The 26,807-nt window shown below is 48.2% G+C and overlaps 1 protein-coding gene across 7 annotated transcripts in view; it reads left to right on the forward strand.

Moving 5' to 3' along the window:
* The window catches only part of P2RY6 (pyrimidinergic receptor P2Y6), a 60,059-nt gene that overhangs the window by 5,919 nt on the left and 27,333 nt on the right, over positions 1–26,807 (forward strand). For 2 of the 7 annotated variants that reach the window (XM_069555428.1, XM_069555435.1), the window contains exon 1: positions 21,584–21,739. The exons of 2 other annotated variants lie outside the window; for them this stretch is intronic. The gene's annotated coding sequence lies outside the window, so the exon portion shown is untranslated. Of the gene's footprint in view, positions 1–21,571; positions 21,840–26,807 lie in introns of those variants that run through there. 3 more of the 7 variants (XM_069555429.1, XM_069555433.1, XM_069555437.1) reach the window with 3 other exon arrangements.

The following is a 26,807-nucleotide window of genomic DNA, read 5'->3' on the forward strand; positions in this document are numbered from 1 at the left end:
CTTATGACTGGCTGATGGTTTTGTAAAGGGAAGAATGAGGGGCAGGGACTTCCCTGGTGGTCCAGTGGTTAAGATTTTCCCTTCCAATGCAGTGGGTATGAGTTTGATCCCTGGTTGGGGAGCTAAGATCCCACATGCCTTGCAGCCAAAAAAAAAACCCAAAACATGAAACAGAAGCAATATTGTAACAAATTCAATAAAGACTGGGGAGGGGGTGAAAATGGCCCTCATTAAAAGAGAAAACAAACTTTGAAAAAAAAAAATGAGAGGCAGACACTGCTGCTCCCTCCTCAGCGCCCCCGGAGGCCCAGTGTCCCAGCGTGGGGTTTCAAAGGTACTCACTTGGCCCTCATTGGTTCTGCCATGAGCAGGGATCCCCAAGGACAACTCTGTGATGTCCTCTGGTCATGGTTATCCCGTTGACCTCCTACTTACCTTTAGGGAGGCCCCAGATGGTGTCCCTACCTTCACTGGCTGCCAGGAAGACACCCAAACCCTGGGTCTGAGGACACAGCTGAGTGCTGGGGAGCAGGGCTAGAGAGGCCCTCCCCGAGGCTTGCAGAACTGGGGGGGGGCACTTAGGCCTTGAGAGCCAGCACCCTGTCCCCCAATCTGGTCTGGGAGCTCTTCTGAAGGGAAGCCAGAATCTTCTCCCCACTCTGAAGCTGAGGCCTCCGAAAGGATCTGTCCCCCCGCAAGGGTCCTCTCTGCACCTCCTTCACACCCCGACATCATCTGCTTCCTCCCCCACCTCCAGAGATGGAGAGGTGACTCGCTCCTAGGCAACCCCTGTCCCTGGAGAGCCTCCTCCCGGGAACCCTGTCTCCCCAGCTTGGCCATAAGGGCACATGGCACACCTATTCGCAGCCCAGAGCAGCCACGGAGGGTGTACCCATGACCCCAAGCTGGCTCTTCTCCAGGCTGGCACCCCCAGCTCCCTCCCCTGTCCTGTTCCAGGCCTCCACCCCCACCCAAAGCCCTGGCTCCTCTGTATGGCCCCCAGAAGTCCTTGCCTCCTCATGAGGCAGCCTCCACAACTGGACTCCATCCCTTGGGAGATGTGACTGAGCTCAGCTGCCTCTCCTGGCACCCCCATGTGACTGCTCTGGCAGAAGTTCAGGTTCACTCACCACCCATAAGATGCCTATAATTTGAATCCCGCCAGCATCTAGTAGGTAAGATGCATCTGACTGTCAGTCATGAGGAAGGGAGGGCCCTTGGAATGAAGTGGGAAGCACCAGGTTGGGGGGTGGGGGGCGCGTGTCTCAGCCAGCCCTCAGGGACCCACCCCCACATCCTCACCGTAGACCCACACACCTCGTCCACAAGCCTTCACTCCACCTAAGCCAACCCAGTGCCCTCACCCACGGGGCACAGAAACACACAAACCTTGCAGATTTCCATTTGAATCTCAGCTCTGCCTCTCATTATTCAGATGACCTCGGGCATTTCAATTTCCATGTCATTAAAAAAAAGGGAAATCACACTTACTTCACATTTGGTTTGTAGTGTCGGATTCTTCCTGAAAGCTCTCAGAGAACAGGGGTCTTTGTCTACTTTGATCACTGCTTTATCTCCAGTGTCCAAAACAGTGCCTAGTACATAGGAGGTGCACAGTTCCTCACTGAATGAACAAATGAGATTCATAGCGAGGGATAAATAAGATAAACCATATAGTGGTTTTGTTGGACATCTAGGATCAGTGGGTACTCATTATATAATTCCTTTCCTTTACAAAGCAAGTCAAATTAATCATTTCATGTAAGTCTCACAAGGGCCCTTGAAGGCAGAAGCACTATTATTTTAACATAGTTATTGAGATATAACTAACATATAGAATTGATGCTTTTGAGCTGTAATGATGAGAGTCCCTTGGACAGAAAGGAGATCAAACCAGTCGGTCCTAAAGGAAATTAGCCCTAAATATTCATTGGAAGGACTGTTGCTGAAGCTGAAGCTCCAATACTTTGGCTACCTGATGCAAAGAGCTGACTCATTGTAAAAGACCCTGATGCTGGAAAAGACTAAAGGCAAAAGGAGAAGGGGGAAGCAGAGGATGAGATGGTTAGGCCGTATCACTGACTCAATGGACATGAATTTGAGCAAATTCCAGGAAATAGTGGAGGACAGAGAAGCCTGGCGTGCTACAATCCGTGAGAATGCAGTCAGTCATGACTTAGCGATTGAACAACAACAGCAAAAATAACATAGTGGTAAAGAACCCACCTGCCCATACAGGAGACAGGAGAGATGTGGGTTTGATGCCTGGGTTAAGAAGATCCCCTGGAGGAGGGCACGGCAACCCACTCCAGTATTCTTGCCTGGAGAATCCCATGGACAGAGGAGCCTGGCAGGCCATAGTCCACAGGATCACAAGGAGTCAAACATGACTGAATCGATGCAGCACATAAAGTTTACCCATTTAAAATACACAATTCAATAGTTTTTAATGTATTTACAGAGTTGTGCAAGTATCACCCCCATTAATTTTAGAAAAATTTCATTGCCACCAAAAAGAAGCCCTGTACCATGAACAGTCAACTCGCCATTTTGCCCAGATCTGACCCCTCCCCAGACAAAATCAGATGGTGACTGCAGCCATGAAATTAAAAGATGCTTACTTCTTGGAAGGAAAGTTATGATCAACCTAAATAGCATATTCAAAAGCAGAGACATTACTTTCCCAACAAAGGTCCGTCTAGTCAAGGCTATGGTTTTTCCAGTGGTCATGTATGGATGTGAGATTTGGACTGTGAAGAAAGCTGAGTGCCGAAGAATTGATGCTTTTGAACTGTGCTGTTGGAGAAGACTCTTGAGAGTCCCTTGGACTGCAAGGAGATCCAACCAGTCCATTCTAAAGGAGATCAGTCCTGGGTGTTCATTGGAAGGATTGATGGTAAAGCTGAAACTCCAATACTTTGGCCACCTCATGCGAAGGGTTGACTCATTGGAAAAGACCCTGATGCTAGGAGGGATTGAGGGCAGGAGGAGAAGGGGACGACAGAGGATGAGATGGCTGGATGGCATCACTGACTCGATGGACGTGTTTGAGTGAACTCCAGGAGTTGGTGATGGACAGGGAGGCCTGGTGTGCTGTGATTCATGGGGTCGCAAAGAGTAGGACACAACTGAGCGACTGAACTGAACTGCCCCCTCCCCACTCATGGGCCTTGGGAAACGCAACTTTCTTTCTCCATAGATTAGCCTAATTTGGACCTTTCATGTGAATGAAATCACACAGTATGTGGCCTTTGTGCCTGGCTTCTTTTACTTAGCATTGTATTTTCAAGGTCCATTCACATTGTAGCACATAGCAGTACTATATTCCCAATAATGCTTCATGTGTATGGTTTTGCCACATTTTGTCTGAGGAACCTTGTTATTATTGATTATTGATTAGTTATTCAACAAATATTTACCAAGAGTCTACCATGTCCCAGGTACTGCTGTAGATTTTTGGAAATCATCAGTGAATGGAAAAGAAGACCCTTCTCTCTAGGAGCTTATACCCTAGTAGGGTGAGAGAGACAAAAAGAACTGATATCATAAAGCATAAATTCCATGATGTGTTAGGAGGTGACAGTGCTATGGGGAAAATGGCAGAACAGGAAGAGAGATTAGGAAGACAGGGAGGATGTGATTTTAAACAGGGTGGTCAGGTGAAACCTCTGCTGCTGCTGCTGCTAAGTCGCTTCAGTGTGTCCGACTCTGTGCGACCCCATAGACGGCAGCTCACCAGGCTCCCCCATCCCAGGGATTCTCCAGGCAAGAACACTGGAGTGGGTTGCCATTTCCTTCTCCAATGCATGAAAGTGAAAAGTGAAAGTGAAGTCGCTCAGTTGTGTCCAACTCTTTGCGACCCCATGGACTGCAGCCTACCAGGCTCCTCCATCCATGGGATTTTCCAGGCAAGAGTACTGGAGTGAGTTGCCATCGCTTTCTCCAAGGTGAAACCTCAGGAGAGGCTAAAACAGCATTTGAACAGACTTGAAGGAGCTGTGGGTGTTAACTGAGGGGTTATCTGCAGCAAAAGCCTTCCAGCTGGAGGAAATAGTGAGCACAAAGGTGTGGCTGTGAAGGAGGCTGGTGTTCAGGGTGAAGACATAAGCGAAGCGGGGGCCATAGACTGGGGGAATCTGGTAGGTCAGTGAGTGAGGTTGGAAAGCCACGGCAGGTACAGTCTGCCTTACGTTTTAGAAGGCTCAGTCTGGCTGCAGTATGGAGAATAAACTACAGTGGGGTGAGGATGGGAGCAGCCAGAGCTGGAAAGAGCCAATGCAGGAATCCAAGCGAGAGAGCATGAGGATTAAGACCAGATGGTAGCAATGGAGGTGGTGAGAAATGGATGCGTGCCAGATGTATTTTGCAGGAAGAGCCAGAAGGATCCCTGACAGTTTTTTCCTGCAGGGTTTGGCAAGCAGTGAAACCAAGAGTCAGAGGCCTAGCAAGGTGCCATGCAGCTGGTCAGAGGGTAGAGGAGTGGAGGATGGAGCTGGGATGGCCAGAAGTTTCCCAGGTCTAGGGCAGAGTGGGAGAAAGGCTTCTCGGGCAGAAGGTCACAAACCAGCCACAAGGTAGCTGGGCACTGATTTGATCAATGACTTTTTTTCCTCTTCCCCTGAGTTCCCCTGTGATGGCCTTTTAATTGGGTCTATTTGTTCTAAGACCATAGGCTCAGCAGATGCCAGTATTTGCCTGTTATTAAGCAGATTAGGAAATGGCGCTGGGTCCTGGGCAGCCAGAAATGTCAGGGCAGCTGCACAGGGTCTCTGAGGAGTGACTGCAGGCCCTTGATGTGCTGAGAGAAGACGCCAGGCAGCTTGCCCCTGCCCTCACCACCCCTCTGTCTGCAGCATCCCTGTCCCTGCCTTGCTTACCTGGTAAACGCCTCCTCCTCCTCCTCCTCCTCCTCCTCCTCCTCCTCCTCCTCCAAGCCTGTGGACTGCCATCCCTGCCCTCACTGTCTCATCTCTCTGGGCAGAGACCTCACATGTGTGCCAAGGAGGGATGACTCCAACAGAGGACGTACGTGGTCCACGTCGGGGTCGTCAGGAAAGAGGGGGCACACGCAACACCCACACAGCAGGGACGTCACAGTCCTGCTGAAGTGAAAGAGACTTTCCCTTTCCCCCAGTTCATGCTCGGGAAGAGTGGCGGGGGTGGGGTGGGGAGAAGGGGCAGGGAAAGAAGGAGGAGAGGAATTAGTGTTAAACTCACTAAATGAAAACAAGCCAGAAACGTAAACTCGACTGGAGAAAAAGAAAACTGTCCCATGGCAATAGCAAATTCAGGCTGTTAAAAAAAAAATTGGTTACTCCTATTTTAGACGTTATCTACCGATTTCCTCTGTGACGTTCTCTTCCCTCATCCTCCCATTGCAATTTTGGGATAAATTAATACTCAGTGCTTACATTTTTATGACTTTGAAAGTATTGTTCACAGTTAACATCTAATCAGTTCAGTTTAGTTGCTCAGTCGTGTCCGACTCTTTGCGACCCCATGAATTGCAGCACGCCAGGCCTCCCTGTCCATCACCAACTCCCGGAGTTCACTCAGACTCACGTCCATCAAGTCAGTGATGCCATCCAGCCATCTCATCCTCTGTCATCCCCTTCTCCTCCTGCCCCCAATCCCTCCCAGCATCAGAGTCTTTTCCAGAGTCAACTCTTCGCATGAGGTGGCCAAAGTAGTGGAGTTTCAGCTTTAGCATCAGCCTTTCCAAAGAACACCCAGGACTGATCTCCTTTAGAACGTTAATACTAACTAAAATATTAATTTAGTTGATATCTAATAGCGTTCCATGATTACATTTTCTTTCTTAAACTTTCTATTTTTCCTGTAATTAATAATTGCCACATTCTACACAGCTAAGAGGGACATGTTCTAAGGACAGAGAGAATTATAAAGAAATTTTAAACAGTGTTGGTTATCATATCATGAGTGGCTGTTGAAATGTGGCTCATCTGAATTGAGATGTGTTGCAAGTGTAAAACACACACTAGATTTTGAAGACTTGGTACAATAAAAAGAGGCAAAATATCTCATTAATTTTTCATCTTGGTTACACGTTGATAATAAAATTAATGTTACTAAAATCAATTTCATTTATTTCTGATTATGTTTTAAACGTAGTTACTTGAAAATGTTAAACTGTACCTGTGCCTTGCATTATATTTCCTTTGGACAGGTCTAGGCAGTTATCATCAATGGCCATGAGTGCCCCCCAAATAGTTTCATAGTACCTGAACCCACTGACCAATATTAGCATCACAAAAAAGAGAAGGCGATCAGTCATTATGTCTTGCTAATGTGGTGCAATAGGGAGTGCAGACCACCACATGTGAATTCCTGCTAAAAACAATTGATCCTGAATCTGATCAAACTGATTTAGCTATCAGTTTTCAGGAAATACAGGGTACAGAAGAACATGTTAAATGACAGTTGGGGATGCAATTAGCCAGATCCAGAATTTGAGGACTTCTACAGAATAAAAGGGGACGACAGAGGATGAGATGGCTGGATGGCATCGTGGACTTGATGTACTTGAGTTTGAGTGATCTCCGGGAGTTGGTGATGGACATGAAGGCCTGGCGTGCTGAAATTCATGGGGTCGCAAAGAGTCGGGCACAACTAAGTGACTAAACTGAACTGAACAGAATAAATGACCTGCTTCTTTATGTTAAAAATGGGGGAAAACGTCAGAAAAGTAAATATAGGAATCAAATCGAAGCTAAGGTCTCGTCTCTACTCACTGCTACAAAAGTGTGGGTCCCAAATCCCTAAATGCCCAGAAGCCATTTGTCTCGAAGGGGCAGAAAATCAGAAACAGGGAAGAGACTGTACCACATTTTGTTTTTTCCCACTCTTCTATGCTGAACCCCTCCCTGAAAATATGTTGAAGTCCTAACACCCAGTAGCTCAGAAAGGTACTTAATGGAGAAAGGATCTTTAAAGAGACAATTAAGGTAAAATGAGGCCACTGAGATGCCCCTAATCTAGTATGGCTGGTGTCCTTACAAGGAAAGGATATTCAGATACAGACAGAAACAGAGGGAGGGTGTTATGAAGACACAGGAAGAAGATGGGCATCTGCAGGCCAAGGACCCAATCCTGCTGTCACCGTGACCTTGGACTTCCCTCCGTATCAGTAGGGAATTCATTTCTGAAGTTTAACCCACCCAATCTGTGGTACTTTGTTAGAGCAGCCCTAGAAAACCTCTTATTGTGGATGTGGGAATCATCCCATATTTTAGAGTTTAATACGGAAATGCATTTTCTTTGCATGTATCTCCCCATATGGGAATGCCTGTTGACATGACTTCTTAGGGCCTGAACTTACCCTTGCTGGGTTAACAAGTTGTCACCATGGTGGAGAACCTAGCCCTAATTACTCTACCCAAGTTCTTACCTTTATACCCCATAGCTTTATTTTTTCTTCAAAACAGCGCTTCATGGACTTCTGTATCAAAGAACATCAGCTCCTGTGTTGGGTGAATGACTCAGCTAGCTTTCTTTTTCTTCATTGTCATCCCTATATACAATATGTTGATGATAATAATAATAACAGTCTGTGACTGCTTTGTGGCTATTTGTAATCCATGATTGTATAAGGCACCACATCTCGGGGCTTCCCAGGTGGCTCAGTGGTAAAGAATCCACCTGCCAATGCAGAAGACGCAGGAGATGCAGGTTTGATCCCTGGGTCAGGAAGATCCCCTGGAGGAGGAAACGGCAACCCACTCCAGTGTTCTTGCCTAGAAAATCCCATGGCCAGAGGAGCCTGGTGGGCTATAGTCCATAGGGTTGCCAAGAGTCAGACACGGCTAAATGATTGAGCACACACACACCACATCTCATCAGATGTGTTCAGAGTTGAGGTTTGGCTTTGTGCAAGCACACGTGTGTGTGTGTGTGCAAGTATGAGATGGAATTTGTTACAGCCACTGCCCACACAGGGCAAAAGCTTAAGCCAACCTTCTGCAAGGTCGTGTTACCAGCCACTGTCTATATGACAGCTTCTTGGTTCTTTAAACATCTGTACCAGCACCTATGTCAATAAGGATGTGGTGGTTTTCATTGGAGTGGACATTGCTATCAAGATACCTAGACTTCATTTCTTTTCATTTGCATCCAATTTGCTGAAGGCAAAGCAAAGCCCTGTCATAACCTGCCTCTCTCACATCAAGGCTATTTCTCTTCTTTGGGTCAGTAGCATTCTGTATCTTAAACATTCTCCAGGGTCTGTGAACCAGGGCTGGTGAGCTGGTGAGTTTTCCATCCCAATGTCCATGCTGAACTCCCTATTTAAAGCCCAAGGAACAAGGAAAATGCTGGTTAAGATCCAGGAAAAGCAATGATAATATGAGGAGATTCGGGATTTTATTTTCCTGGTGTTTTTTCATGGAGGAATTCTGTCTCTGTGTCCATTCTATGGATGGAGACTTGTTCAGTCTTCTAAGAGACTCACTCATCACTTCCCTCATAGTTAACCTTGGTTCGTGCTTTGCTTTCTTATCTCCTGTGCATCTTGTGTTCAATTTTGGCCAAGTGTAGTTATTTAACACTAGACATTACGTTACTTTGTCTCCTGCTCTTTTCTTTTTTAAAAAATCTTTTATTTGTTTATTTATTCATTTAATTTTATTTTTGGCTGGGCTGGGTCTTCGTTGCTGTGTGCAAGCTTTCTCTAGGTGTGGTGCACAGGCCTCTCACTGCAGTGGCCTCTGTTACTGCCGAGCATGGGCTCTAAGATACGTGCACTTCAGTATTTATGGTGCATGGGCTTAGATGCCCCGTAGCATGTGGGAATCTTCCCCGACCAGGGTTCAAACCTGTGTCCCCCTCATTGGCAGGCAGATTCTTAACCACTGGGCCACCAGAGACTCCCTCCTACTCTTTTCTAAATCCATACACTATCAGTCCATAAGCCACCCGAAGAAAAGTTGAACACCATGATTGCTTCCCTAAACTCAGAAGTGCCAACTCTTTGGAAGGGTTCTCTTTCTTGTCAGTTCTGTTACTGGAAGAGCCAGCAGGATTCCAATGAAATGCCTCTCTTCCAACCTGCAGAAAGAGCTCAAGGTGGATCCAAACCCTCCTGATTATGCCTTCTTGTTATCCTTGCTTTTGTTCTGCTGGCCTTTCTCATCCACTTCGGAGAGTGGCAACATCTAAGAGCTTCTGCCAATCAGGTCTTCAAATGGTGGCAGATGGGAGTGTTTCCACACAAACACGCTCGTCACACTTCCCTCTCTGGAAAATCAGGGCTTTTTCCTTTGAAATTCAAATTACATCCCCTTATTCTCAAATTTTGGAGGAAAAAAATAATTGGGAAGAACAATTCTGTTCTTTATATATGACAATTTTCAATAAATACAGCATCACTCATTATTTTTCTGATCTGAAATTGCCAGAAGCCAAGGTCAGCACTGTGTATGTTGAGACAATTAAACTCTAGATAATATAGAGGACACACAACACCACCACCACTTTGATGCCATTAATGCTAAAAACCCTCAATAATACAGGATGATTCAGTTCAGTTCAGTCACTCAGTTGTGTCCAACTCTGTGATCCCATGAACCACAGCATGCCAGGCCTCCCTGTCCATCACCAGCTCCTGAAGTCCACCCAAACCCATGTCCATTGAGTCAGTGATGCCATCCAACCATCTCTTCCTCTGTCATCCCCTTCTCCTCCTGCCCTCAATCTTTCCCAGCATCAGGGTCTTTTGAAATGAGTCAGCTCTTCACATGAGGTGGCCAAAGTATTGGAGTTTCAGCTTTACCATCAATCCTTCCAATGAACACCCAGGACTGATCTTTAGAATGGACTGGTTGGATCTCCTTGCAGTCCAAGGGACTCTCAAGAGTCTTCTCCAACACCACAGTTCAAAAGCATAAATTCTTCGGCGCTCAGCTTTCTTTATAGTCCAACTCTTACATTCATACATGACCACAGGAAAAACCATAGCCTTGACTAGACGGACCTTTGTTGGCAAAGTAATGTCTCTGCTTTTCACCATGCTATCTAGGTTGGTCATAACTTTTCTTCCAAGGAGTAAGCGTCTTTTAATTTCATGGCTGCAGTCACCATCTGCAGTGATTTTGGAGCCCCCCAAAATAAAGTCTGACACTGTTTCCACTGTTTCTCCATCTATTTGCCATGAAGTGATGGGACCAGATGCCATGATCTTCGTTTTCTGAATGTTGAGCTTTAAGCCAACTTTTTCACTCTCCACTTTAACTTTCATCAAGAGGCTTTTTAGTTTCTCTTCACTTTCTGCCATAAGGGTAGTGTCATCTGAATATCTGAGGTTATTGATATTTCTCCCAGCAATCTTGATTCCAGCTTGTGATTCTTTCAGCCCAGCGTTTCTCATGATGTACTCTGCATATAAGTTAAATAAGCAGGGTGACAATATACAGCCTTGATGTACTCCTTTTCCTATTTGGAACCAGTCTAAAGCAATATTTAAAGACAGTTTTTTTATTAACTACTCTGTGGTAGGCACAGTGCTCAAAGTTTCACATACCTTACCTCAGTTAATCTTCAAACCACTTAAGAGAACAGAATTATTTTATCCCACCTTCTATGAGTCACCAGCCCTCTGAGAAGGAAAGACGTGGCTTTGTTTTACAGTTTCGGAGGTTCTTGCTATCAGGCCCCTGGGTTCCAGTTCCGGTTCCTTTCCTTCCTTACATCAGATGAGAGCATTGCCCTCTCTAAGCCTCAGCTTCCTTCTCTGAGAAGTCAGAGTAATCACCTAGACTAGATAAGACTTAAGCAGATTAATATGTCAATTTATGCAAAACTACTTAGAAAACAGTAAACCCCTCTAAAAATTCTGTTTATAAAAAATTTCCATTTTTCTTGATAATGAGATACTATCAAGTCCCACCATTTGGAACAACTTTATTAAATGTGACATCTTGATTTAAGAAAGTGATTTTTTAAAATTTAATTTTCTATTAAAGAAGGCATTCACTCAGTTCAAACAAAACACAAATGAAAGGTAAACAGTGAAGAGTCTGTCATTAATTCTACAAAAAACCACCATTCATGGTTTTATCATCTTTCCAGATAACTGTATGCATATATAAATCCTAAAAGCTGCTTTCTTTTTTTCTTACAAAAGGCTACACATTCATACACTTATAACTGGCTTTCTTTTGCAGATTTCTTGAAAGTCTTCTTACACCAACAAACAAAAATCTTCTTTGTTCCATTTACAGTCATAATATATTTACCCAGTTCCCTGTGAATAGACATTTAGGTCATTTCGGATCTTTGGATATTGAATTTGTTGATTTTTAAAGAGCTGAAATGAATGAAAACATCAATTCTTTCTTCATTAGGAAGTTTAAATTATTTAACCAAACAATAAAATCTGGCTGTGCCTCAGGTTTAATATGCTTAGTCCCTTCAGTCTTGTCTGACTCTTTGTGACCCCGTGGACTGTAGCCTGCAAGACTCCTCTGTCCATGAAATTTCCCAGGCAAGAATACTGGGAATGGTACACATTCAACAAGTCTGATTTGAAAGGAATAGGGATCTATGGGTACCCAGTGAAAGATCTGACCCCTGTTCTGAAGTTTCCACTCTCATATAATTTGGCTTCTTGCTCATCATTTGGATTTTGTTACCCCCGATCCCCCTGCAGCAGGCACTGTTATGGGGTCAATGAGCTTCCAGATGTAGTTTGAGCAGTAGACCTCTGTCAGCTTTACCACAGTCACTGTGCTCCTTTTAATTCCAGCTAACTTCTCAATCGGAGCAGCTCTGGTGGGCATGGTAAGAGGGAGCCAAAATGAAAAGAGAACAGCCTCAGTCTTGCCTCGGAAGTCCTGAGTTCTAGTTCTGACCAACATCGCCTAGATGTATAACCTAAAGCAAGTCATATAGACTTTCTGAACCTCAATTTCCTCATCTGTAAAATGGGAGTGATCAGAGCATCTATTTAGACTCCATGTACAAATGAAGCATGAAAATGTCCGTAAAGCCTTTAGTATGATGCTGGCTCATAGCACACATGGAAAAAAAAAGGTAGCATTTGTATTAACACAGGTATGTAGAATCTAGAAAAATGGCACAGATGAACCTGTTTGCAGGGCAGGAATAGGGATGCAGACATAGAGAACAGATGTGGACACGATGTGGGGGAGGGGAAGTGGGACCAACTGGGGGTGTAGCCTTGACGGGTATATAATACCAGGTGTTAAATAGACAGCTAGTGGGGAGCTACTGTACAGCACAGATAAATAAAACTATAGCATGTTTTATCAGTAGAACTCGGAAGGGTGAGCAGGACTCATGAAGAGGAAAAGGAAAGGAAAAGCATTCCAAGAGGGCAAACAGCATGCATAAACCAAATTTACAAACTGTGACCACTGTAGGGAGGCAGAGAGGGGACTGTTGAGGAAATTTTGTAGTTGAGGAAACTAAGACCTAGAAAAGAGCAATGAATCACCCCCCACCTCCCATCAATGTACATGAAAGCAGGGGCGGAATCCCAAACCCTGAGGATGGACTGCCAGGGCTAAAATTCCTGGGTCATGAAATTGTGGATTAACACCAGGTTGGGCAGCTGGAGTGTGGTAGGAATGTGAAAGGGGAAACTTCTGGAAGTGGTGGCCCTTTTCAGGACATCAGTTGCCCACAGACACTGGATGGACAGAACAAAAAGGAGCAACGTGGGGCTCCTGGAGCTCAGGAAAGGGGCTGGGCAGTCTTGGGACCACGGTTAGGGCTGAAAGAGCAGCACTGGTCTTGGGAGGGAGGTTGCAGACACGTCAAAACCGGGGGCTGACAGGAGCAGGGTAGTCTCGAAGTCGTTGGAAATTACAGACATAGCTTGTCAACTCTGGGTCTCACTGGACGCCTGCCAGCTGCTAAGGCTCCTGAGGCCACGGACAGAGGCTGGGAGAGGGAGGAGGGAAAGGGAGAAGAGAAGGAGGCAAGTGTGCTGCCAGACCCGGTTTAACGAAGGGCTCTCTGGCCTCTGCTGGAGCTGGGGCGGCGGGGGAGGGGATGAGGCCTGGCTCCTGGGCCCTGCTCTGAGCCCGCAGCAGCCTCCTTGCTTCTCCCAAACCTTTCTGCTCTTGGCCTCAGTGACACCACACTACTCTGCTGCACACCTCACTGTTCTGGCTGCTCCTCCTCAGTCTTGCCTATGGGCATCTCTTTTCCCCTCTTTCAACTGATGGCTTCAGCGCAAACCCTCCTCTTGATCTCCTCTCTCCCATTAGGCAAACTCACCTGTATGGCCCAGAGAACTGAACATTACATTGATATGTTTCCCAGATCTGTGTCTCCAGCTCCCTGCCAACCCTGGCGGTGATGGGATGTTATTTTATTAAAGAGCTACCACATTTCTCTGACTTGATTGTGTGCGATGATCAAACCACTTGGCTAAGCTAATCGGATAGACACTTCCAGTGGTTGGAGCACAGTCCCCACCAAAATCAGATGAGGGTCTTCATACTATCTGGGGGCAGTGAATGGACCAGACAAGAAAGGCTTAGGGCTGAGGTCTAGGGATAGGATGCTGGGAAGAAGTCAGGGCCGTTAAGCCAACCCCCCACTGTCCAATTTCAACACAGATTCCCCCCATCTACCCACCTTCGAGAACCAGGGCTCAGCCTACTGGGGGTAAATGGGACTCCTTTCCCCTGTAGCAAATGCTAGAGCAGGTCCCTGATCACGACCCCCAGCATTCACCACTCCCTACACCCCTGTATCTTCTTGCTGAGAGTACCTGGGACTCTGCCTAGGGGCTTTCTCTGGCCATTTGGAGCACACTTGGCCAGAAGTGTCAGAACATTTGGAGACCAGCCTTTAACCAATGACAGCCAGAGTCAATTGATAAATGCTCTGGATTCCTTGCCCCTCCTGTGGGACATCTCTGAGGGGGATTCTTGCCACCTCCTGGAGGTTCCCAATGGGATTACCCTGCAGCGATAATCTGCTCATTGATCAGTGTTGGCCTGTACCTCACAGGTCTACAAAGGCCTGTGATCACCCAGCTTCAAGACCCAAAAAAGAGGCCAGAGTCAGCAACAGAGATATCAACGGTTTAATGGATGAGGGAGCACACACATCTGAAGCAAGGTCTTAGAGCAACGGTGGTGTCAGTCTTCCCTCCCAGGGGTAGATGGAGAGATTGCCAATTATGGGGCACACTGACATTGGGTTGGTTCATTGGTTATCAAGGAAACCAGCAGAGGGGCATGCCCCTCTTTGATAAGAACAATCACTAGCTAGGGCCTGGGGTAAGTATGTAGAAAGTTTACTCATGTGAGTAAGGTGTAGGTGAAGCAAGCACTGGTAAGGCAATAGACGTACAGAGAACAAGGGAACAGCCACCTTGAGTGGCCTGACCATACAACCACCCGGAATTGGCTTCTTTCCTTTTCCAGGCCCTTAAACTGATGCTTTCAGGATCATCTCAGAAATTAACTACTTGCATTTGAATCCTTGCCTCAAGATTGGCTTCTAGGGGAACCCAAACCAAGATACTCCCTCTGTCTTCCTCACAGTCACAACCAATCTGCCTAAATCCTGCTGATTCTCAGTTCAGTTCGGTTCAGTTCAGTTGCTCAGTCGTGTCCGACTCTTTGCCACCCCATGAATCGCAGCACACCAGGCCTCCCTGTCCATCACCAACTCCCGGAGTTCACTCAGACTCGCGTCCATCGAGTCAGTGATGCCATCCAGCCATCTAATCTTCGCTCGTCCCCTTCTTCTCCGGCCCCAATCCCTCTCAGCATCAGAGTCTTTTCCAATGAGTCAACTCTTCGCATGAGGTGGCCAAAGTACTGGAGTTTCAGCTTTAGCATCATTCCTTCCAAAGAAATCCCAGCGTTGATCTCCTTCAGAATGGACTGGTTGGATCTCCTTGCAGTGCAAGGAACCCTCAAGAGTCTTCTCCAACACCACAGTTCAAAAGCATCAATTCTTCAGCACTCAGCCTTCTTCACAGTCCAACTCTCACATCCATACATGACTACTGGAAAAGCCATAGCCTTGACTAGATGGACCTTAGTCGGCAAAGTAATGTCTCTGCTTTTGAATATGCTATCTAGGTTGGTCATAACTTTTCTTCCAAGGAGTAAGCGTCTTTTAATTTCATGGCTGCAATCACCATCTGCAGTGATTTTGGAGCCCCCCAAAATAAAGTCTGACACTGTTTCCACTGTTTCTCCATCTATTTCCCATGGAGTGATGGGGCCGGATGCCATGATCTTCGTTTTCTAAAACGTCCTCACAATCCCCTTTCTAATCAGCCCCTCACTTAGCACCCCTCTCCCACCCCCACTGCCTTGATCACCTGCCGGGACTACTGGCCCTAACTTGTCTCCTGCCCCCTCTCCTGCCCTTCCTCACAGCAGCTGGGTCGAGTGAACTTTCTAAGACGTGACTGATTATGCCCCTCCCCTACTTATACCCTTCCATGGTTCTTATCCCCCTGAGAGTAAACCAAGTTTTTGAGAGCCATTCATGGCCCTGCAAGACCTGGTCCCGCCCCCATCTTCAGCCTTGTCTGGCCCACTCCTTCCTTCCACTGGACCCTCCAGCAGGACTGAGCCACACAAGGGTCTCAGAATTGGCCATGTTCTCTCTCACCTCCAGGTCTTTGCATGCTGCCCACACCCCGCCCACCGGCCCCCGATTTCATGCAGATGACTAGTTATTCTTTAATACCAATTTAGGATTTGTACCCTGACTTCCCTGTGCCCCTTGTCTCTGGGCTGGGCCAGGGGTCTCTCTGGGCTCCTATGCCTCAGTGCATGTGTCTGCATCCCAGTCCCTCCCACTACCTGGCTTACCCCTCTCCGCACCAAACACTTCTTGAGGGCACTAGCCACAGACAATTCATGTTTGTATCCCCAGTGCCCTGACCATGCTGGGCACACAGAAAGGGTCAGAGAAGAAATGAATGATAATGGTGACTCTAAATCCCCAGAGACCTAGATTCGTTCCTTCATTTAGTTATTTGTAGAGCACTGTGCGAAGTATAGAGAAAACAGGGCTGGTGAACAACAGACACTGTGCCTGTTCTGGAAGATCTCTGCTGACGAAGGAGTGATGTGGAGGGAGACATCAGGCTGGAGTGATCGGGTGTGTCAGAGGCCAACACTGGGGCCTTGGGAGCCAGAGGAGGCCCTGGGCTCTGTCTGGTGGGGTGAGGGACAGGGAAGCCTTCTGAGAGGAGGTGCTTCCACTCTGTGCGGGCCCTGTTCACCCTCTGTCTTTGCAGAGCATGCAGCAGGTGGTGGGGAGTCAGGAGAGGAGCAGAGTTTAATTAGTGTGTCCCCTACAATCTCCTCTCCTCTTTCCCATGAAAGCTGACCTCTACCCAGTTGATCATTCCTATTCATATGTTTATACATGAATAGAGGATTATTTTGCATGTTTTTTAAAGTTTTATGCTCATAGTATCATATTGTGTGTATCTTTCCATATACTTCTTTCTTCAGTCTGATTATACTTGTGAGCTTTAGCTTTCTGGATATGTTGCCCTAGTTCACTCATTTTCTCTGTTGTATAGTATTCCATTACATGTGTATACAGGTATTCCCCTTTTATCAGAGCACAGTCCATCCCTAACAGTAAATCTGTAGATAGTGAAAGCTCACACATGCATGTGCTCAGTTACATCTGACTCTTTGTGACCCCATGGACTGTAGCCCACCAGGCTCCTCTGTCCATTGGATTTTCCAAGCAAGAATGCTGAAGTGGGTTGTCATTTTCTTCTCCAGAGGAACCTTCCAGACCCAGGGATCAAACTCGCATCTCCTGCATTACAGGCGAGTTCTTTACCACTGAGCCATCATGGAAGCCCAGTGAAAGCTCCTATTATATAATTTTAGTTGGGAAAAATAATAATATGTTGCCAGCTTATCGGTAAACTTCAACTAATTTTATCCCAATATCATTGAAATTCTTTAAAATAATGAATGATCACCAAAGATTTCTGCACAGTATAAAGCTGTGTTGTCCAATATGGTATCTACTAGCCACATGAGACTATTTAAATGGAAATGAAGTTAAAAATTTCAGGTCCTCAGATGTACTAGACATACCGCAAGTGCTCAGTAGCCACATGCAACTGAAGGCCATCATATCATATTGGACAGCAGATATAGGATATTTCCATCATTGCATAAAGTCCCAAAGCATTTAAAACACTGATTGATTCATTATCTGACACTGAATGAGCTTTTCATGTTTGTCTTCTCACACATAGGACAGTTCCTATGTGTGATAGAGGGGGGTGTATGCCTGCCCAAGGGGCTTCCCAGGTTGTGCTAGTGGTAAAGAACCTGCCTGCCAATGCAGGAGATATAAGAGACCTGGGTTCAATCCCTGGGTTGGAATCCCTTGGAGAAGGAAATGGCAAGCCACTCCAGCATTCTTGCCTGGAGAATCGCATGGAAAGAGGAGCCTGGCAGACTACAGTCCATAGGGTTGCAAAGAGTCAGACACAACTGAAGCAACTTAGCACGCACACACACATGCCTGGCCAAGCATACAACTTTCACATGTTCAGCCCTCTCAATGAGCTCAATGGTATTTCATTGTGGTTTTAATGGAATTTTCCCTGGTTGATTGTGAGGTTGAGTATATTTTCATATGTGTGTTGGTCATGCCTGCTTTCTCTTCTGTGAAATGCCTGCTCATGTTTTTTGCTCATGTTGCTATTTAGGTTGTTTGGTTTCTTCTTATTGGCATACAGGAGCTATTTATATTGCTGAATAATAATCCTTCATTACATTTTGCAATACCTTCTCTCAGTCTGTGGTTCTCTTTTTTATTTCAGTATTTTGGATTAATAGAACTTCTAAATTTTTATTGCACTTGAGTTTATCAATTTTTTTTCCTTCATGATTTTTTTTTCTTTTTTGTTGTTGCATTTGTTTAAGAAAGCCTCCTTAATCCTGGAACATAGTAGGAATTCAATAAATGTTTGTTGAATACCAGCTGCAGTGGGAACTGAAAGGGCAGGCTGTCTTGTCCAGGCCCTGCAGGTGTTGGGCTGACAGTGTTGTCATGAAGATGAGGGCATGGGGGAGATTACTGTAGAGAAGAGGGCACTTCAGTCATCCAAGGGGAGAAGTCCAGGGAGCAGCAGGTCTGAGGTGCAGAAGAATGGCTGGGCTGGAGGTGGGAACTGCGAGTGTCCAGGGCACAGGGGTAATTTGAAGAGAGCCACTGCCCTGCCCCAGGGAGAATGTGCTCAGTGAGCAGAGAAGACGAGGATGGGGTAGAGCTCTGGGAGGAGTCAGGGAAGCAGGAGGAGAAGGGTGCCGTAGGGACCACACAGGGAGTTTCTGACAGTGTCTAGAAGTGACTTCCTATGCACTCCTTCAGGGGCATGGAGGTCACTGGGTCCTTAGAGGGGCCATTAGGGAGATGCTCTGCGAGCAGAGACTAGACAAATGGGCTGAGGACTGCAGAGGAGGCAACTTTTCTGAGACCACTGACAGTGAAGGAAAGAGAAGGGGCAGTGGCTGGAGTGGGTGGCTCCAAGGCTTGAGAAGACATTGAAGCATGTTCACAGGCCAGCAGGGAGGGAGACCAGGATTCCCAAGGGTGTGAGGACCTGGCTGCAGAAGCAGAGAGCAGCTCTGAGCGCTGCTGGGGCCTTCATCTCAGATAGAAGGAGAGTCACCTCTCAGGGAAGTGGATGCTGAGCAGAAAGGCCGGAGGGTGGGGGGAGCAGGTGGGGACAGGAACTTAAGTGAGTGCCCTCCACTGAGCCTGGCCTCAGTCCTAACATCTAACACAGGTCAGAACCAGTGAACAATTGCATACACGCTAAGTTGCCTCAGTGGTATCTGACTCTTTGCGACCCCATGGACCGTAGCCCACCAGGCTCCTCTGTCCGTGGGATTCTCCAGGCAAGAATATTGGAGTGGCTAGCCATGCCCTCCTCCAGGGAATCTTCCCAACCCAGAGATCGAACCCACGTCTCTTATTGTCTTCTGCACTGGTAGGCGCCACCTGGGAAGACCAGTGAGCATTTGTTGAGTGAATTTCTTGGTGAGTCAGGTAGCAGATGGGGCTGGGATATCAGTGAGTTAGAGCTTGTGAAGAGGGAAGATTTGGCAGGACTACCATGAAGGGAGAGGAGAGCTTCCCTAGTGAAAGTTCCTAGGGACCCAAGTCCCTTGAGTCACAGGTAAACACTTTCTCCCCACAAAGGACTGGCAGTGACCACCACCACCACTACCCAGCCCCACTGCTATGGCCGCACCTCAAGGCCCCTTGGGTCAGGGGGACTAGAGTATGACCACAGTTCATGACACCAAATATCCCTGCTCTGTCTTTCGAACTCCATCCCCCACATCCTTCCTGGGCCAGCTGCCATCATCTTTTCTCAGATGCTAAAACAGACTCCTATGGGGAGACCTGCTGCCACCTTGCCCCTCCTACCCATTCCTTAATCTCCATCTAGCAGCTGGAGACACTGATTAAAGTGATATTGGATATACAAATACTGAATCATTATGCTGTATACCCAACACTCATAAAATGTCACACATCAACTTTACCCCAATAAAAAAAGGATATCTGATTATGTCACTCTACTGCTCTAAATGCTTTGATGGCTCCCACGTTCTTCAAAGGCCAAAGTCCTGATTTTGGCCTGGCTGGGCTGGCTGCTGCTGTTGCTCCTTCAGTCCCATCTCCCACCAAGCCTCCTGGGGAGCACCACCCACTCTGGCTGAGCAGAAAGGCCGGAGGGCGGGGGGAGCCACCGTGGGGCACCACCCACTCTGGCTGAGCTTCATGTCCCGGAATGTGCCAAACCCTTTCCTGTCTCACCCTCTTCAAGTTTTCCCTGGCTGGGACTCTCTTCCCCGAACCATCACCTGACTGAGGCCAAGGCCAATTCCTCACTCTGGCCTCTGGGAAATCTTCCCAAAACTTACAAGTTATTTATTGGCTGAGCCTAGGGGCATGTGAGATCTTAGTTCCCTGACCAGGGATTGAACCCATGCCCCCTTGCAGTGGAAGTGCAGAATCCTAACCACTGGACTACCAGGGGATTCCCCCAAATCTTACAATTTAAACTAGATGCCTTTCCCGTCCCACTCCCATTATAATATCTCCTCTACCCTTCACTGTTCCTTCTAAGCACTTACCACAATATGTAATTACATATTAATTTATGTGACTATTTAACAACTAGGGCCCCCACTAGATTGTAAATTCCATGAGGCCAGCACTATCTGGAGTCTCCTACTGACTTAGATCCACAGTCCTAGCACAGAACCTGTCACATAGGAACTCAATAACTGGTGACTAAAAGCTGCAATGGTAGCCAAGAGGAGGGGCTGGCTAGTCTGAGGGCTACCGGTCGGGGGAGGTTTCCAAGATGAGAGAATTAGAGGCCGCTGTCCCTAAGAGAGCTGAGGAAGGCTCCCCCGTGGCTCAGTGGTGGAGAGTCCACCTGTCAATGCAGGAGACTCACGTGTGATCCCTTATCTGGGATGATCCCATATGGCAAGAAGCAACGAAGCCAGGGCACCACAGCTATTGATCCTGTGCTTTAGGACCTGGGGACTGCAACTACTGAGCCTACTTGTCGCAACTGCTGAAGCCTGCAGGCCCTAGAGCCCATACTCCACAACAAGAGAAGCCACTGCAATGAGAAGACACCCAGGCACCGAAACGAGAGAAAAGCCCCCACAGCGATGAAGGTCCAGCACAGCCAAAAATAAATGAATAATATAAATAAAAAATTTTAAATGTTAAAAAAAGAGAGAGAGCTTAGGAGATAAAAGAGAGGGAGGAGGAGTGATGGGAGGATACTGACACCGATGAGCATCAGTGATGTGCCAAGCACTCTCCTTATACTAGCCCAGTATCACTCTCACCCCCAGCTTTAGTAGCATGTCCACTAGCTGGTTGACCTGGAGTAAAATAGTCTCTCTGAACATCAGTTTCTTAATCTTTAAAATGGATTTGTAACACCAAGCTCCTGATATTATTATGAGGATCTGGGAACAGTGTATGGTATGGAAACTGCCACCAATCCACTTGGGGTACTTGGGCTTTGGAGTCCGACTGAGTTCAAATCTCAGATCTGCCACTTACTAGCTGTGTGACTTTGGGCCAGTCACTTCACTTCTCTGCGCTTGAGTTTCACCATCTGTAAAATAAAGATAATAATACTTGTGAGGATTAAACGATGTAATGTGTTAAAAGACCTAGTAGGATGCCTGGCATGTAGTAGATGCTAAGAAATAGCATTTATGTTTATCCCTCCTCCCTTTTCACTATCGTAGAACTGTGGAATGTCAGAGTTGGAAAGTCGGAATCACCACTTAAGCCCCTGACCCCAATACAAAGGGGGAAACTGAGGCCAAGGGAAGGTAGAAGAGGTGAGGGAATCTGGTACGGAGTCCAGGGGTCCTGGGTCCCAGTTCAGAGCAGCAGACCCTGACCCCTGTGGCCTCTTCCAAATCTATACCTCCCTCGGATCCCCCAGCAGCGGGCAGCCCAGCCCAGCCCAACTGGGCGGACTCCAGCGCCGGCGCAGGGCTGCACGGCTACACCCCTTCCCCGCCCCCTTGCTCTTGCGGCGCGAGGAGCCCGGAGGCCCGGGTGGTCTGAGCTGCTGCCGCTGCCCACGCTGCGCTTGGATTCCGGGGGCTGCCTAGATAGCCGATAGCCAAAGAGAGCGACGTCCCCAGCAGTCTCACCCCGGCACTGGTGCTGCGCGGTCCAGGTGAGGGCCGGTCCGGGGCAGGGGACCGAGGGGCGCACGGGTACAGGGCACGTCTGCCCATGCGTTGGCGCCCCAGGTGGGGTTCCCGGAAGTGAGTGTGGTGAGTATGGGTGTGGGATGGAGAGTGTCGGGGTGGGGGGTCTGGGGGTTATTGTGGGCAATGTTTAAGAAATTAATGTGGGCAACGTGTGTGTACTGAATGTATACAGTGTGTGCTTGGTGTGTGTGTGAGCAGTGAATTGTGGCTTCCCTGGTATCTCAGACGGTAAAGAGTCTGCCTGCAATGCAGGGGACCCGGGTTTGATCCCTGGGTCGGGAAGATCCTCTGGAAAAGGAAACAGCAACCCACTCCAGTACTCTTGCCTGGAGAATTCCCTGGACAGAGGAGCCTGGTGGGCTACAGTCCATGGGGTCGAAAAGAGTCCCACCAGACTGAAGCGACTAACTCGCTTTCTGCATGCAAAAAGTTTGTGTGGTACTTATCTACAGCTGTGAGTGACTGTGCAAGGGTAACCTGGGGGTTCCACGTGTGTGCCCAGGGTGTGTGCCCACTGTGTGGTGGGAACCATCACATGACGGTGCACGCATGCTTGTTGTGCCTGTTGTGAAACGTGTGCTCTCTATGTGTGGCACATCCATGGCTCTGTGAAGCATGCTGAGCCAAATAATGCAAGATGAGAAGCATTCATGTAGCTCTTACTTCCCATGACCCTAGGGTGGTTCTGGCTTTTTTTACCCAGCACCCCGAAGGGCTTGGGAGAGTGAAAGCTCACCCTGGATCTGGTTGGAGGAAGTGCAGATAGTCCCATGCTCACTCTCCCACAGGCGTGCATGGATGAGCAAAGACACACACACACACACACACACACACACGAAGCTTCTTTGAAGTCTCATTGTTTAATCTTCAACACTCATGTGAATTTTGCAACCCTCTCTGTAATGTTTTTGTAGAGTGCACAAAAATATCTTCTGGTAAGTTCCTATCCAGTGAGTTGACACAGGGCTTGGTGATAAGCTGGGTTTATCCTGCTGGGAGCCCTCCGGCACCTGCAAAATCGGAGGAACCCCCTACCTGTCCTCCAAACTGAGATGGCAGGGCTTAGACCTCCTGGGGGAGTGCGGCAGTGTGGCTGGTACGTGGCGTGCGAGCATGCGTGCAGCAGAGTTGTGTGGTGGGACGCTGGAGCTGTGTGTGGCCATGTGTACTGTGTGTGAAGGAAGGGGTCACAGTGGAGTGGGGGTGTGTCTTGCATGGGGAAACTGTGGTGGGGTCTTAGTCATCTCTAGTGCAGGGCAAGGAAACTGGGCTTCTTAGGAGGAACTCTTGACTCTCAATAATGTTCTCATCTTTTCTGCACTGGCTAGGCAGAAAGAGGCTACAGGACCCCAGGAGACCATGGGGAAGGGGGTTCCTATAGCAGGCCACCACCTGGGACTGTCACGGCAGTTTTGTTGTCAAGGCCTGGTTTAAATCCTACCTCTGGCACTCTCTACATGTAGGACTTAGGGCAAAACTTTTCTGTGCCTCAGTTTCTTCCTTTGTAAAATGGAGACATTAATTGTGTTTGCCTTGTAGGGTTATTGTGAGGACTGAATGAGTTCCTGGATGTAAAGTGCTTGGCGCATAAAAAACCCTTAACAGGTTATAAAACTATAATGATAGTGATGGAGCCCCCCCCCCGCCCCCCATAGTGATTCCGTTCCTGCCCTAAGAATTCTCCAATTCCACAGGCCAATGATCGCCCAGGAGCTGGGCAGGTGGGAGTCTGAGGGTCTCCCATTTAAGAATGCCTGAGGGATCCATTCCTGTCTCCAGCCTTGATCACTATTGAACTCTCAGTGACTCTCTGGCTCCTGGGAAGATTCAGTCTGAAAGAGGAAGATGTTGCGTCTCTGGCAAGGCCTGGGATGGAGCGTGGGAGAGAGGCCGATAGGAGAGGTGCCAGGGCAGCGTGGAGCTGGGATGGAGGCCTCTCTCCTGACAAACACCAGAGGAAAGAGAGGAATGCTGGCCTGTGCTCGCGAGTGTGTGTATGTGTGTGTGTGTGTATGCTTGGGGACTGTGGTGGCAGGGGCAGGAGTGCTCTCTGCCTGGAATGAAGAAAGTTGAGAAGAGCAGGATCAAGGATGTGTGGTCCTCAGGGCAGAGCAGGCCCTGGGAGCTAGAGGGAGGCTGCAGTGTCAAGAGTTCCAGCAGGTGGGTCTGAGCTCCAGACTGAGTGGACCAGGAGACCCCTCAGGCTGGGCTTTGTTCTAGTGGAGAAATGTTTGCCTTGGCCGGGCAAGAGCCCTTATTCCTGGGTCAGTTTAGAGAAGATGCCTGGAGGCCTCAGAGAAGGAGGGGACTTGAAAGGCAGTGGCCAGAGCTGTGGAAATTTATTTAGGGAGGGCACCTAAATATATCCAGGGTGGTGGCGTGGTGCTGTGGTGCACTGGCAGTGAGGCTCAGGATAGGGGAGCGGCAGACCACTGTCCCCACTGTCCCCAGGCAGGCAGTGCCTCGGCCCCAGAGGCCCTGGATGCCACTCTAGGAGATCTGGAGAACAGAGCCCTGCGGGGCAGCGGAAGGCCTGGCCCAGACCCCATGGGCTGGGTGACAGGGTCAGCTCTCTCTTCTTGAATGTCCAAGGGGTGGAATGGAGTAATGCTGGCATCATTTCTGTCTCTCATTTCCTTTGATCTGTAATTCCAGCTCTAATTATTGATGATTCTACAGCCCTAGCTCTAAGAGTCTGTAATCTCAACTCAAACATTCTAAAAAAGTCTGTAATCCCAATTCCAACTTCTTTCCTCCAGCTATAACATTTCCTGATTCCAGCTCCAATATTCAAGCATTCTGACCTTGGCTCTGGCAGTCTGACACTTTCAAGTTTATAAACTACCAGGAGGTCACGTCAGCAGAATTATTTGAGAAGCCCCCAGGAAAGGGCCTGCACAACCAGCCACAACTGTTGGAACTGCTTCTCTGGGCTGAGGGAAGGTCCTTGGTCCATGAGCACATGCTGCCTGGGAGGAATGACAGTGAGCCCAGAGGTTCCTTCTCATCAGGGCAAGGGAGGTACTTGGAGTAGATCGTGGCTCAAGGGAGGGTGTCCCAGGAGAGGAAACTGTTCAGATCCCGAGTTGTCATCGTTCCCCACAGGATGAGGGACTTGTGGGATCACTGGGCTCTTGGAGGAGACACAAAGAAGAAGGGAAAGAAGAAGAAATGGGGCTGAGGAGAACCCAAAGGCAAAGGTTATTATGTCTGAGAGACTCTCCAAGCACCTTAGATCGTAGAAAGATTCCTGTAGTGCTAGTAAGAACAGCAGCTTTAGAGCACAGCTGAATCTGAACTCAGCGTGGGCTGCAAGTGGAGAGCTGATGGCCAGCCCCCACTTCAGCTGTGTGACTTTGGACAAAAAAGTCACTCCTCTGGCAATCTGGTTTGCAAGACTAAAACTCCCTGATCTCTCTCTCTCTCTGACCACTGGGGACACCAGCACTATCGTGGAAACCCAGTCCTTGGACCAGTCTATAAATATTAGTCGAATGGGGAAGCATTCATGCTAAATCGCTTCAGTCATGTCCGACTCTTTGTGACCCTATGGACTGTAGCCTGCCAAGCTCCTCCGTCCATGGATACTAAAGTGGGTTGCCGTGCCCTCCTCCCGAGTATCTTCCCTACCCAGGGATCAAATCCACCTCTTACATCTCCTGCATTGGCAGGCAGGTTTTTACCAGTAACACCATCTGGGAAGCCCGAATGAGTGAGGAGAGAATAAAGAAACGAATGAGAGATGAACAGAAGTGAAAATACAGCAGAAGGCACCATGACTGTGATCCCTCTTCCCTTCTCTCCACTCAGCCTCAGTCCCAAGAAATTGGTCTCAGAACTTAAAGAACTAAGGGGTGAGGTAGAGGAGTGGGGTGGAGGGGCTGGATGGGGGCAGTTCCCTGTGGCAGAACCCTGTACTGGTGGAGAGTTTAAGAGATGGGGGGTTCCCTGGGCATCACCCCTTGCCCTGCAGCATTTCCACTGCCCGGAGCCCTGGGCAGCAGGCCTGCTGATTCACAAAGTTTGCCCTCATTATTTCCTGATGATCACCCCCGAGCCCCTGAGCTGACGACTGAAGCAAAGACCTCAGGCAGTGGCTCTGGAGGCTGGGGTTGTAAACCAGTAACCCCCAAGAGATTGGTGGAAGAGTGAAGCCAGGAGGGTCCTGAACCTCTAGGCTGAGTGAGGCGGGGTGAGGGTGGGACGGGCCCTGGTATGAGCAGGCGTTGGCATGAATGAAGAGAGGGGGGCAGGCAGCACACACTCCCCAGGCACCTGCTGTGTGAGGCTGTCCAGTCCTTGCCTGTGTGCTCTCTGCCCTCCAGTCACCCTAACAGGAAGGAGGGGTTTGGGTGTATCCTTGACTTCTTCCTCGTTTCTCATTATTCCCCATTCCCCCCATTCAATTACCAAGCCCCAGAGAACCTGCCTCCCTTGCATCTCTCCAGTGGTCGCCTGGTCTCCAGCCCTGTGACTCTGGCCAGGCTCTGGAATCCTCGCAGCCTCCCTACCTCCCCCCTTACTCCTGGCTGCCGGCAAGCTCACTCACCATCTCAGTCTATGTTTCTGCTGCCGCCCTTCTGCTCTGCCTCTCATAGGATCATGCGGCATGTGTGGCTTTTGTCTGAGCTGCTTCTAGCCCTTTATGCACAGAGATGCAAGTTCTAAAGCTGTCGACCAGTAAAATCTGGTATTTGCTAGATTTTCATGAGAACATCCACTGATTCTTGGATTTTTCACTTTTTTTTTTAATTGCCTCTCCCACCTTACTGACTCCCACCCAGACATGGAAACGCTGGTGCACGATGGAGCAGTGTTCAAATCCTGGCTTTGCTACTACTAGCTATATGAACCTTAGGCAAGTTACCTATCCACTCAGTGTGCCTCACTTTCCCATACCTGTTATGGTGATAATCATGGTGCCTACTTTGTGTGGGTGTGTGAGGATTAAGTGAGATAGTACAAGCACTCTGGTGAGTTCTGTGGTTGCCAGTATAGATTACCTGAATGGGCCTTAGCCATCCTGGGAGA

This window comes from Ovis canadensis, chromosome 15 (genome assembly GCF_042477335.2).
Source record: "Ovis canadensis isolate MfBH-ARS-UI-01 breed Bighorn chromosome 15, ARS-UI_OviCan_v2, whole genome shotgun sequence".
Taxonomy (NCBI): Eukaryota; Metazoa; Chordata; class Mammalia; order Artiodactyla; family Bovidae; genus Ovis; species Ovis canadensis.